The sequence below is a fragment of the Cryptomeria japonica genome, chromosome 6 (assembly GCF_030272615.1).
Source record: "Cryptomeria japonica chromosome 6, Sugi_1.0, whole genome shotgun sequence".
Lineage (NCBI taxonomy): Eukaryota > Viridiplantae > Streptophyta > Pinopsida > Cupressales > Cupressaceae > Cryptomeria > Cryptomeria japonica.
Genome location: NC_081410.1, coordinates 387,298,443 through 387,312,925, shown reverse-complemented (window position 1 = coordinate 387,312,925; position 14,483 = coordinate 387,298,443).

Sequence of the window (14,483 nt, the reverse complement as noted above, 5' to 3'; positions counted from 1 at the left end):
AACTTATTGCTTAATACCGGTAAGACAGTTAATTGTGTCGGTAAACAATGTTAACAGGAAATGTTGTACCGGTAAGAATTAATGCATGAAACATAAGCACAAAGTCAACCACAACACATGACACAAATATTTGTACGTGGAAACCCTGTAAGGGGAAAAACCACGGTGGGAAACCTTACCCACAATCAGATGATACTACTATAGATAGTAAGTGTACAAAGAGGGGTCTGCACATGCAGAAAGGCCAACAGCCTAGAGCTCACTGCTCAAACACAAATGGGAGTCACACTGACTACAGTTGGATGGTTAAATCCAATGAGAATGTACTGCACAAAATAGCATCTTCATATGCTGGATTCAGTACCAATGTAATGCTGATATGCTTTTCCAAAAACCTAACTTCACTTTCAAATGATGTCTTCGTGTATATCTCTGCTTGATCTCGCATATACCCTTCCTTAAATCTTTTTCGCATTCCACACTTGATCTTACAAATAAGATCTTACATTTATACCATACCCTAAGACCAATTTTAGTAGGTCGGCTCTACAAGATATTACAATAAAATATTTTACAAATAATACAATATCCGATGCAATAACCGATTGAACATGTCGGCTTAATGCATTTACAACAATAATAAATCATCTCCATAGCGTGCCATGCTGATCTGGAAAAGATAAACCTACCGGTGTAACCCTAGATAACCTGGACCTATTTGCCAGTAAAAGCAAATATGCAAATAAGAATATACCAATGATATTACTTCAAGGAAAAGTGTCCACATGATGTCTTTGACATTACCAAGTGTCTTCCATGTCATTGCAGGTACCGGTGAACATTATATCCTGTCGGTTAACCATATACCGGTGATTGTTTGAGCATTTTACTGATTGTCGGTGAATGTTGCTGGATCTCCAAAGTAGGTGTGTTAGCAGGTGTTGACATCAATGACAAAACCATACCAAAATACCAACGATCTCCCCCTTTGGCATTGATGGCAACACAAGATGGAAAAACCATCAAAGTGCCAAAATAGAAATGCCAAGTACAAAAACCAATTTTCCCCCTGGGAGTAATATGTGTTTATACAAAGATTTATTTACAATACCAATCTCTCCTCAAAAAGATAATGCATTTTTCATATATTCTTCTTTAATGTTTTTCCATATATCTCTCCCCCTTTGACATCAAATACCAAAGTCACAAAAAGGTCAAGTTCATACAAAATACCAACCAATTCAATATACCAACTGCTCCCCCTGAGAAGTAGCTTTCTCATCAAATACCGGAATAAAGATTTATCCATTTAATTTTGTCGGTTGATGACAATCATCAACTATCTAAGTCTCTACCGATGGAGGTAAGACTCCGAGCTGATCTCTGAGATACTCAAAAGTTTCCTTAGGCAAAGGTTTTGTAAAAATATCTGCAAGCTGTTCTTTAGTATTCACATAAACCAGTTTTATTTCCTTTTCTTCAACTTTTTCCCTTAAAAAATTCAGTTTGATAGAAACATGTTTTGTTTTAGAATGTAATACTGGATTCTTAGATATATCAATTGCTGCAGTGTTATCACAATATATAGTAATAGGTTCCTTGCATTTTACCTTTATGTCTTTCAACATTTGCTTAAGCCAAAGTACCTGTGTACAGTTTGTTGTTGCTGCAACATATTCTGATTCTGCTGTTGATAAAGATGTACAACTCTGTTTCTTACTTAACCAAGAAACTAATCTCTTTCCAAGAAAGAATGCTCCTCCAGTGGTGTTCTTTCTATCATCCACATCTCCTACCCAATTTGCATCTGTGTATGCATATAGATCAAAATTTTCATATTTAGGATACCATAATCCAAGATTTGTTGTGCCTTGTAAGTACCGGAAAATCCTTTTTACTGTTGATTCATGATTTTCCTTAGGATTACTCTGAAATCTAGAAACTATACATACTGCATTCATAATATCAGGTCTGGTTTGTGTCAAATACAGTAAACCTCCTATCATAGATTTGTATCTAGTTGGATTGACGAGTGTAGATTCATCCCTTTGAGATAATTTGTCATTTGTAGTCATAGGTGTGCTTACCGGTTTAGAGTTCTCCATCCCAATTTCTTGAGTAGTTCTTTCAAGTACTTAGATTGACTCAAAAATATGCCTTTATCAGTCTGTAAAATCTGCAATCCTAAAAAGAATTTTATTTCTCCAATCATAGACATTTCAAATTCATGCTGCATTTTAAGAGAAAATTCTTTGCATAATCCATCTTCTCCTCCAAAGATTATATCATCAACAAATACTTCCATAATCAAAATGTCATCATTAGTTACTTTGTAATATAAATTGTTATCTGCATTTCCTTTAGTAAAACCAATTTTTAAGAGATACTTATCCAATCTTGCATACCAAGCTCTTGGAGCTTGTTTTAGTCCATACAAAGCTTTTCTTAATCTACAAACCATATCATTGTTATCTGTCAAAGAAAATCCATCAGGTTGTTCAATATAAACTTCTTCTTCAAGATCTCCATTCAAAAATGCACATTTAATATCCATTTGATAAACTTTGTAATCCTTGTGAGCTGCAAAGGCTAAGAATAATCTAACTTCTTCAATTCTAGCTACCAGTGCAAAGGCTTCATTATAATCAACTCCTTCTTTCTGAGAATATCCCTTACACACTAGTCTTGCTTTATTCCTGACAACCTTACCATCTTCATTGAGTTTGTTTCTAAATACCCATTTGGTTCCAATTACATTTTTATTTTTAGGTCGGGGAACTAATGTCCAAGTATTATTTTTCTCAATTTGTCCTAATTCTTCTTCCATAGCTTTAATCCAAAATTTATCTTCACATGCCTCATTGATAGATAATGGTTCAATTTGAGATATAAGACATACCTCTTCATTTGCCAATCTTCCTCTTGTCATGACTCCTTTAAATTTTCTTCCAATTATCTGATCTTCAGAATGATTCAGTATTACATACCGAGGTGTCTTAGTCTATTGTTGTTCTTCAATTACTGTGGTATCCTCTGATGATACCGGAGTAACTGGGTCATCATTCTGTACTGGTGGATTTACTGTTGGTTCATTTGTCATAATTTTTGTTACCGGTTCAGAGTCTATATACCTTGAAGTTCCTCTGAATTGTTCATCAATCTTTACATTTGTACTCTCAACAATTTTCTGTAATATTTTATTAAAACATCTATAAGCTTTACTCTTAGATGAATAACCAAGAAATATTCCTTCATCACTTCTAGGATCAAACTTGCCAATATACTCATCTCTTCTAATATAACATTTACTTCCAAAAATTCTGAAATACTTAAGAGTAGGAGTATTACCAAACCATAGTTCATGAGGGGTCTTACCGGTTTCACCTTTGATGTGAACTTTGTTGAATGTATAGACAGCAGTGCTTACTGCCTCTCTCCAGTACACATGTGTTTGATTTGCTTCTGATAACATACTTCTTACTGCATCCAAAATAGTTTTGTTTTTCCTTTCAACAACTCCATTCTGTTGTGGTGTCTAAGGTGCTGATAACTATCTTTTGATTCCATTCACTTCACAGAATGTATTACAAACTCTAGATGTGAATTCTCCTCCTTGATCTAATCTTAAACATTTAATTTTCTTACCGGTTTCATTTTCAACCATTGCTTTGAATAGTTTTAACTTCCCAAGTGCTTCTGACTTTTCTCTGAGAAAAGTAACCCAACACATTCTAGAATAATCATCAATAATTAGCATGAAATATCTATCACCTTGTAAGCTTTTAGTTCTAGTCGGACCACATAAATCAGCGTGAATTAAATCAAGAGCATTATTGGATTTTTCTGGAATACTTTTGAAACTAGCTCTAACCTGTTTTCCAAATTGACATTCCTTGCAAATTGTATTCTGAGGTTTCACAATTTTAGGTAGATCTCTAACTGCCTTAGAAGTACTGATTTTTACCATGCAATCAAAATTTACATGACATAGTCTTTTATGCCATAGCCAACTTTCATCTATATGAGCAATTAAGCATGCATTTTCATTGTTATTCAAATGAAAGATATTACCTCTAGTCTGATTACCGGTTGCAATTTCCAAACCAGTTCTATTCATGATTTTGCATTTTCCATTTTTAAATTGTAATTGAAAACCTTCCTCAACTAATTGACCAACACTTAAAAGATTATGTTTTAATCCTTCAACATAGTAAACATTGTCAGTGTTATGTTTACTATCAAGAGATATTGAACCCTTACCTTTGATTGAACAGGCTTTGTCATCTCTGAATCTTACTAAACCTCCATTGTATTCTTGAAAGTTCAAGAATTTGCCTTTGTCTCCAGTCATGTGATGTGAGCATCCTGAGTCAATAATCCATTCATCCGTTATTTCAACTTTAGCTGCTAGGGCTTGTTCTACCGGTGGAGCAATAGGTACCGGTTGATCTTCTGTTATAGCAACAAAGACCCATCCATTGTCTGTTGGATCCTCATCAGAATCATTAGTCACACCTTCATCAGCAATGTAACAGGATTTATCTTTGTTTTTCTTAAATCTGTATTTCAGATATTCAGGATTAGGTTTGTATGTCCTTCTAGCTTCTTCTCTTAGTCTAGCATGTCTATCAGGGCATCTTGAAGCCATATGACCAATCTTATTGCAATTGAAACATTTAAAGGGTGCTTTACCTTCATACTTACTTCCAGTTGGACCTTTTGGCATTTTTCTTGCAAATAGTGTTTCATGTTCTTCAAGCTCTTCATTCTCCTTCCTGGTTTCTTCAAGTTCTCTTGCATAAAAGGCTCTCTAGTCTGATTTGTCAAAAGATGGAGCAAATGATGTTGATGCTTTGAAGGCCAAATCAGTTTTTATAGCAACAGGACCAAATTCCTCTATTTCAAAAGCTGAAAGTTTTCCAATCAATGTATCCCTAGTTACTGATGTATTAGGCATTGTTCTCAGCTCATTAATAGCACTAACCTTCATTTTATATGTCGGTGTCAAACCTCTTAAGATTTTTGAAACAATCTCATCTTCACTCAAGGTTCCTCCACAACATTTGATACCTAAAACAATTTCATTTACTCTTTCCATAAAAGCAGAAATTCTTTCATCTTCTTCCATTTTCAGATGTTCATACCTGACTCGGAATTTCAAGTTTTGCAATTTTGAGTGTGGAATCCCCTTCATTCAGTGTTTCTAAATGATCCCAAATAGCTTTTGCAGTAGATCTATCTGATAATCCCATGATTTGTTGATCTGATAATGCGCTCAAAAGTGCTTCTCTTGCTTTGCAATCATTTTCTTCATCTTTACCTAAAGTAATAGGAGCAGGCTGACCAACTACAGCAGCAGTATAACCATTCTTAGTAACTTCCCAGATGTCTTTACCAATGCAATTCAGATGTGTCTCCATTCTGATTTTCCATATTCCATAGTTGGTTCCATCAAGTTTAGGACTATCCTTCCTGAAATAATTAGTAGACATTGGATCTCCTCAAGTTGTTAAACTTCTGCAAAAAGAGGACTAGGCTCTGATACCAATTGTAGGTCTCGGGGACAACTGAGAGGGGGGGGGAATCAGTTGTCTAATAAATTCAAACCAAAATCTTATTGACCAACTTATTGCTTAAAACCGGTAAGACTGTTAATTGTGTCGGTAAACAATGTTAACAGGAAATGTTGTACCGATAAGAATTAATGCATGAAACATAAGCACAAAGTCAACCACAACACATGACACAAATATTTGTATGTGGAAACCCTGTAAGGGGAAAAACCACAGTGGGAAACCTTACCCACAATCAGATGATACTACTGCAGATAGTAAGTGTACAAAGAGGGGTCTGCACGTGCAGAAAGGCCAACAGCGTAGAGCTCACTGCTCAAACACAAATGGGAGTCACACTGACTACAGTTGGATGGTTAAATCCAATGAGAATGTACTACACAAAATAGCATCTTCATATGCTGGATTCAGTACCGGTGTAATGCTGATATGCTTTTCCAAAAACCTAACTTCACTTTCAAATGATGTCTTTGTGTATATCTCTTCTTGATCTCGCATATACCCTTCCTTAAATATTTTTTGCATTCCACACTTGATCTTACAAATAAGATCTTACATTTATACCATACCCTAAGACCAATTTTAGTAGGTCGGCTCTACAAGATATTACAATAAAACATTTTACAAATAATACAATATCTGATGCAATAATCGATTGAACATGTTGGCTCAATGCATTTACAACAATAATAAATCATCTCCATAGCGTGCCATGCTGATCTCGAAAAGATAAACCTGTCGGTGTAACCCTAGATAACCTGGACCTATTTGCCGGTAAAAGCAAATATGAAAATAAGAATATACCAATGATATTACTGCAAGGAAAAGTGTCCACATGATGTCTTCGACATTGCCAAGTGTCTTCCATGTCATTTTAGGTACCGGTGAACATTATATCCTACCGGTTAACCATATACCGGTGATTGTTTGAGCATTTTACTGATTGTCGATGAATGTTGCTAGATCTCCAAAGTAGGTGTGTTAGCAGGTGTTGACATCAATGACAAAACCATACCAAAATACCAACATCCTACAAGTCAAAATATTCATAAAGGAAAAGGAGTAGATCTCCATAAGCAAGAATCTCTCCATATTAAAGAAAATATTAAGGGTCATGTCTACACAACTCACTCTCAAGACGTTGGTATCCCTCCATCAAAATCAAAACATACACCTTCCCCATCATACTTTCCATCCATCTTAGGTCCTTATATCCCTTCATCCTCTATGCAAGGTCAGCAAAGGCACACATCCTTGAGTAAATTTCATCCATCCAAAATAACTCCATTTCATGCATATCCATCCATGCATTCCTTTCCTCCTCCAAGCAATTTGGATGTCAAGTATAAAAGTCATAAGTCTAAAAATCCACATGTATTCAAGGATCAACATGTCCAATCTAATCAACATGTCAAAGCAAAGAAAAATATGATCCAAAAAGAAAAGAAAAAATCCAAAAGGCCACAAAGGCCCACTAAGAAAAATAAAGAAAAGTCAAAATATATATGGGTTCCTAAATCCCTTATGCAAGCAATGCACTCCAAGGAACCACAAAAACATAAAAAATCAAAAACCATGTGGATCCCTAAGCAACTCCTTGAAGCACAAAAGCCTAAAGAAACATCCAACTTGGCATCCAAAGTTGCTATTCCTCCATCCAACCCTCTCAAATTTGTTCCTCCATCACCTTCTTCATCCATTTTGGGCCCTTATGTCCCAAAATCCCACGCCTTTCCTCCGTCAAAATCTCAATATCCAAAATACATCTTTCCTCCATCAGTCCATCACCCCTTAAGGTGTGTGCCAATGTCGATCTTGCCAACATTTCTATCCACTAAAGCACAATTCTTCCAATACCCTATCCATTATCCAATGCATATTTTCCATCCTTCGATCCCTTTGATCCAATCCTTTACATAAATCCATGCCTTAGTTTCATCTTATTTTCCATGTCCATATCCTACCAACGTCTTTGAGCATACTTTTAAAGGTCATGGTCCATTTTTTTTTAAGGCTACTATCCAAACAAAAAGATGTTTGAGTCCTTCTTCCATCCCCTATCATGTGTCCATCTTCTATTGAAGAAGTCAAAATATTAAAAAAAAAAAAAAAAGTGAAAAAAAAAAAAAAAAAAAAAGAAAAACAGTAAAGCAAAAATAATTCGTCTACTGGTGAAAACCTGGCAAACAGGCGCCTTGGGCAAGTACCATGATGAAAACCTGGCAAACAAGCATCATGCGTAATCCATGAACTTCTTGCACACCACACTTGGGGGTAGGTTTCCTCCTTCATATCTTATTTCCCTTCCATTATCTTATCGAACCCCTATCATTACCCTTCATATCCTATTGTCCCTCATGTCCATTTCCTCTTTCCACCTCTGATCTTGACAAGGCTGAGGATCGTCATGAGCATCATGCATCTTGTTTGTAGCTTTTAGTCTATCATAGCTTTTCGTCCTTATCCATTTTCTTATTATAACCTTTCATCCATATTCCCTAGCTTATTGCAACTTTCTGCCACTATCCCTTAGCCTACCCCGACCTTCAGTCCATGTCCCTTATCCATTCTTGGTCTTGCTTATCCTATCCATATCTTATCACTATCCATACACTCTTTTTCATTCCTTGATCTTGATCTGACATAAGGACGCAAAATTTAAACATGGTTTCAAAAACCTCTTGGCATGTCCCTCATGTCATGTCACTGCTTTACATTGCCATATCCAATCTTTTGTCCCATTGTCTCCATAATAAAAGGCCTTTGTCTTCCCTCTATCCACCATCATTTTATCAAGCCTATTTATTCACCTGTCATATTCCTTGCCTTGCTAGACACTGGGGGCAAAATCATAAAAATTGAAAAATGTTCTGAAATAATCAAAAAAATTGAAAAAAATCCTAAAAACATTCAAAAACATCAAAAAAATCATGTGTTCATTTTCAGCTAAAAATCAAATAATGTCCTGAAAAAAATCCCTAAAAATCAAATAATGTCCTGAACAAATCTCAAAAAATCAAATAATGTCCTGAAAAAATCCAAAAAATCAAATAATGTCCTAAAAAAATCCCTAAAAAGTCAAATAAAGTCCTGAAAAAGGAACAAAAAAATTTAAAAAACTCAAAATTTCTACAAAGTGAAAAATATCAAAATCCAAAAATAATTTCTTTGGCCTTTTGCATTTTGTCAATGAATGGTCCCCTTTGTGCATAGACAAATCGCTGAGCATACATCCAACGATAATCGATCAAACATTTGTGTAGACAATAAACAGCTAACATGTTACAACATTGTACTTTAATGAAATCATGCATTAATAGATGAACTTTTCAGTCAAACCAGGCATTCAAACTGATCAAAATTGTCATGTCAATCACTCAACATCAATATCATTTGTCCTTGTCACTATTATCATGGGTCTTATACATGGTGTGGTATACTCAAAACCAGACTGTGTCCTGTCTTAGATGGGGTACCGCATTCCTTGGAACCAGACAGCATGATCATTCTTGTTTTCCACTTTTGACAATGACGATCAGACTATTTGTTTGACTTGGTTGAATTTGTGCGTCTTATCTTTTTACTAATTTATCTTTGGCTTCGATCATGTTCCTATGTTGCTCAAGGATGTCACTAAGTGATTTAGAGTGACCGAGATGGTTCATGGTCCCTTTCCTTTTTTGTTGTGTTTGTTGTTTGTGGAATGTTTGTCACAAACTGGGGCAACTATATCATTGGGTGTCTGTGATAAGTACGTTCACTTTGTGAACGCCGCACATACCTCGACCCTTGATGTATGCACCCTAGGATGCTTCACTCATTCCTTGTGTGCAATGTGTTTGTCTTTTGCAAAAGGGGTTGCGTTCCAACTCTGGCCTTCAATGCCATGATGCTCTACATCCGCTTTGCTACATTAAATAAAGGTTCTCACCTACTTATGTGCATTTGTGAAAGCAAGTTTTCCTTCATCTCTAACTGTCCTCTGTCTAATTTCTTCTTACTAACATTTCTTCCGTCAGTCTTGGCGATCCGTTCAAACCTATCATCTTTTGTAATTCTTATCGATCAATTGGCCTCTTTTCTGGATTTTTCCGGCCAATTCCATGAGGGGGCATGCATATGTCATTGTTATTCTCTGGGGCATTTTCATTATTGTTCTTTGAAACAACGCTTAAAATCGCATTGTCTCAAAGAGGGGCAAAATGTAGACGTCTAAAAATGGTCAACGCTTGCGGAGTCATACTTTAACATGTACACATTGCCTTATTTTAGGGTTCTTGTGTCGCATTAACATTTCTTCTATGTTGCGCACTTGGTCTTTATCATTTGCGAGCATCGAGTCCTTCTTCTGCATTCCTCATTTCTCTCACTTTCGAATTTGGTCTTGTCGATAACAATCTTCAGTCATGATTTTGGTTGATCTTATCCTGTCGCATCAATGTGCGTGCTCATTTATCATCATTTTGGACATCATCAATCCTAATTGATGATAGAATTAGGGTTTTTGTCCTCTCGTCAATCTCGTCATTGTGTGATCGATTTGTCATCGATCCTTGTCCTGGTCAATCTCGTCATTTTGTCATCGATTTGTCATCGATCCTTGTCCTTGTCAATCTCGTCATTTTGCGATCGATTTGTCATCGATCCTTGTCCTTGTCAATCTCGTCATTTTGCGATCGATTTGTCATCGATCCTTGTCCTTGTCAATCTCGTCATTTTGCGATCGATTCATCATCGATCTTTTTCCTTTTCAATCATGTCAATTTGGATCAATTAGTCATTGTTCCTCGTCAATTGGTGCCTATCAATTTGATCTCCTTGTCAATCTTGGTCAATTTGTCATTGATTTTTGTCACCCAATCTCAATCATTTATCAACATTGGTCCTTTGTAAATTAGAATCATGATCAAACCTACATCAATTATCTTTTGTCAAGACCTAATTGTCGTCCTTGCATTTCTAATTCATCTTCTAGGGTTTTATGATTTATTCATTTAATCTTGTTTGTCATTTTCCCTTTAGGGTAAATAAATTATTTATTTATCCTAAGTCTTCTTGTCACAATTAAATATTTATTTAATTGGCTAATTAATTCCCTCTCTTTTTGTGAATTAATTAATGAATGAAAAATTATTAATTAATTCACCTCATTTTCTAATTTGCTAAATTCAATTTCCACCTAATCAATTCATCTCTAGTCTCTCCCTATTTTTGTGCTTCGGTGGAAGCATGAATTTCTCATGCGTCATACCATTGGCATAGCAAGATGTCATAGGCTTTTAGTCCTCTAACCTTTGCATTGGCAATATGTCATAATTCATGACATAGAAGGTGTCATAACCTTCTTCCTTCAACTCAATTTTGCCATTTTTGAAATCAATTGCCTCTAATATCAATTTCATGCTAATCTTATCCTCTCTCCAATTTGTCTATAAATTGGATGAGTTTCTGAGATGGAATCAGTCAATCACATTTTTGAGTAACCTTATGCTACAAATTTCATCAACAACTTGCTTTCCACTTGCAAATGCACTTTGTAGGTGAGAACAACATCAAATTGGAAGGTGAAAGAAGAACAATGGAGCCACATGAAGGAGATATCTGCATTTGGTTTGCTTCGATTTCATTTTGAATATCTCGTCTTCATGTTTTCATTGATTAGATTAGGGTTATTTTCATTGCAGTTTTAGGTTTTGTGATTGTCCTAATTGTTATTTGCTTTGATGCATCCTCAATTTCCTAGTCTACACAACCATTAAGGAGCTGAAATCTATTGACAAAACTAAGGTAACCCTTGACTCCATCATTGGCAAGCTTACTGCTTTTGAATTAAATGGTTGTGATGGTAGTGTACATAAATCTAAGTCTGCATTTAGAGCTTATGTTTCTAACCCATCTATGAGGAAAATTAGAGATGTCATTCACCATTATGAATCTAGATCTAGCAGAGAAGTTGATGATGAAGATAGTTTAGTTGAGCTTGAAGCATTGCTGGCCAAGCGGTTGCCCAGAGGCACTGGTATATATAGAGGTAAATTACCTTTAAAATGTTTTGCATGCAACAAGATTGGAAATATAGCTGCTAACCCTCACACCTCATGCACCCCTCCCTCTGCTAATTTTGGTGCCTTGGTTGGTAAGTTGTGTAGCCAGGGTAATAACCCTTCCCCCTTTGCTTCTAGCGAGTCTCGTCCTGCTCAAAACCTTGAGAAAAGACAGCCCTTCCCGATATCTCTTGATCCTAATTCACAATTGTTGTCCTCTAATAAGGAGTCTATCATTGATGTTATTTCTCTTTCTAGAGATGGGGCCATGTACACTTTTAAAATCTTCAAATGTGTCTTCTATGAAATTAAGGAGATTCGGCTCAAACAAAGACCTTATAGCAACAACCTAGAAATTGTTTAAGATAAGGTTAAGTAGATGGATAAAGGGAAGGTGTTGGAAGAGGTTTCCCCTAGGTCTGAGAAGGAGATTTCCTCTATCATTGAAATACTCAAATCCACAATGGATGCCTTTGACAATTTCAAATCAAGCTATGAAGCCAGGATGGAAGCTCTGAAAAATTAAAAAATGGTAAAATAAAAGAATCCATCAAGAATGTTGTTAATACTATTAGTGGGGTGCTTGGTTCCACAGTGGAGAGACTTAAAAATATGATTAGTAGCTTTGAAGAGCAATTTGAGTGGAAGAATATGGTGGATATGGAAGCCAATGCTGAATAGGACACTTCTTCGAGACCCAACAAAAGGACCAGAGGTACTTTGAAGAGGAAGGCAGTTGAACCTCCTCCTAATTTTAAGAAGCTCAAGAAGATTGTGGATAATATGATTGAGATTGAGAAAGAGACAAAACAAACTATAAAACTGTTGGATTAGGGCTGCTTCTGTGCTAGTCTTTTGTTGATTTTCCTATATTTTGTGTTATCTTTTTGCTTTCTCTAGTTTGTGCCCCTTTTGTTATTGGGATTTTTTTTTGTTGTGTTCTTTATTGTCTTAATTTTTGGTTGAGACTTCATGGAGCTTTTATTATGTAAAGGGTTTCTAGTCCCTGCAAAACCTTTTTTTGTCATAATCAAAAACATTAAAACATTGCTTAAACATGATCCCAAAATTCAGGGAGAAAAAGTAGGGACCAAGAGGCATCACATCAGTCTGACCAAATTTTTCCCAAATTTTTAGGGAAGTAAGGTACCATGATTCTAGAGTTAATTCTAGAAGGATGTGACGATTCAAGGTGTTAAGGCATGTGAAATCGGGCCTTGAAGGTCAAAATAGGACATAATTAGGGCTTTTGATGAATTAATTAATTGAAAGAATAAAATTAAAAGGGGCAAACTTAGGGTTAAGGGCCCAATTTTATGATGTGTGAAGTGATAAAGAAGACTTTTAGATTTAATTAAATTAATTAATTAAATTATTAAAGAGAATTTGAATTACAAGATGTAAACACACTAAGGCGGGTGCTAACCTAAGCATGGAATTGTACTGGACCTAATTAAGAGTGTACAATTTATGATGTTGCATTTAGCCCCCACTTAAGCAGCCATATGACACTATCTGCATATGCAAGATAAAGTATAGAGATCTAAACATTTCTTGAAAAATGATATATCCATCAGGTGTCAGACGAAGTCCCCAGCGGTATCTATAGTACATTGTTAGGAATTGCACCCTACAAAATCATATTGTTAGATAAAATCACAAAATCACCTAAATGCTTACTAGGGAAGTGATGAAATTTGCAAGTAACTATATTCCCCCCTATTTTGGCTTGCTAATTAGTGAGGTGAAATAGGGTATCATGTTTAGCACGTTGAATTGTGAGAAAAAGTGATGACAATTACTCTCAATGAAGCTTGATACAAGATCAAAGCGCATCATGGAACATCTGGTAAGAAAGAGGACTAAATCACGATTCCAACACAACCAATGGTGTATGAATTGAAGCTCTCTAGCTCAATATATGAATGATTAAGTAGAAAAAGTAGGATTAGGGTTTTGAAAAGCATATACCTCTTAAATAGTAAAAATGACAGTTTCATTTGTCACTTTCACACTTTTTGTCCCATTTGCAATAGAGGAGCCCACATAGCACCAAAATTCCATGAACACAACCTAAGACACCCACAAAAATAGAAATCCAATGTCAGTTTGTGATCGTAGATCGCCTACTTGATACGGTGAGTCCTCTGAACCATTTGCGTACTTTTTGTTGACTTTTAGTTGACTAATTTTGACTTTTTCAATAAGTAGGAAAGTCTTATTTCACATGTTCCCCCAATAGGGTGTCATGGTCCTATTTGGGAACCATGGTCCTTATTGGGTGCCCTGGTCCTTCCAAGGCGCCATGGTCCCTTTGGGGCACCCTGGTCCCTAGACAAGGTGACCAAGGGTAGTCATAGGATCAAGCTTTAGAGGCTGAGTTGATTGAATAAATTTTAAAGATAGAGTATTAATTTTTTATTATTTATTTCCATTGGTTTCCATACATGCAAGAGCATACTGTCAAACATACGTATCAGAATCTATGGAACTAGATTCCATGGTTGTCGTAAGAAGACAAAGAGCTACTTCAGGCAGTAGGCTTGTGGTACATATGTAACATGCCATCCATTATGTTTCAGCCAATGATGCTTATGGAACTCATGGAGAGATGGGATGCGGATACCTCCACATTTGTCCTACATGTGTGGGAGATAACTGTCACCCTTGAGGATGTGTATTGTTGCATACTAAGACTTCCCGTTAGAGGACAAACAGTGAGATATCAGATGGATCGCTCACCATCATCATTTAGAAGAGAGAAGATCTATTGTATCGAACGATCAATTTATGGAGAGATGAGGGGTCAAATATTGATCCATTGATTACTACATCCCATTGGCTCTAATCTTCTCATGAGGAGATT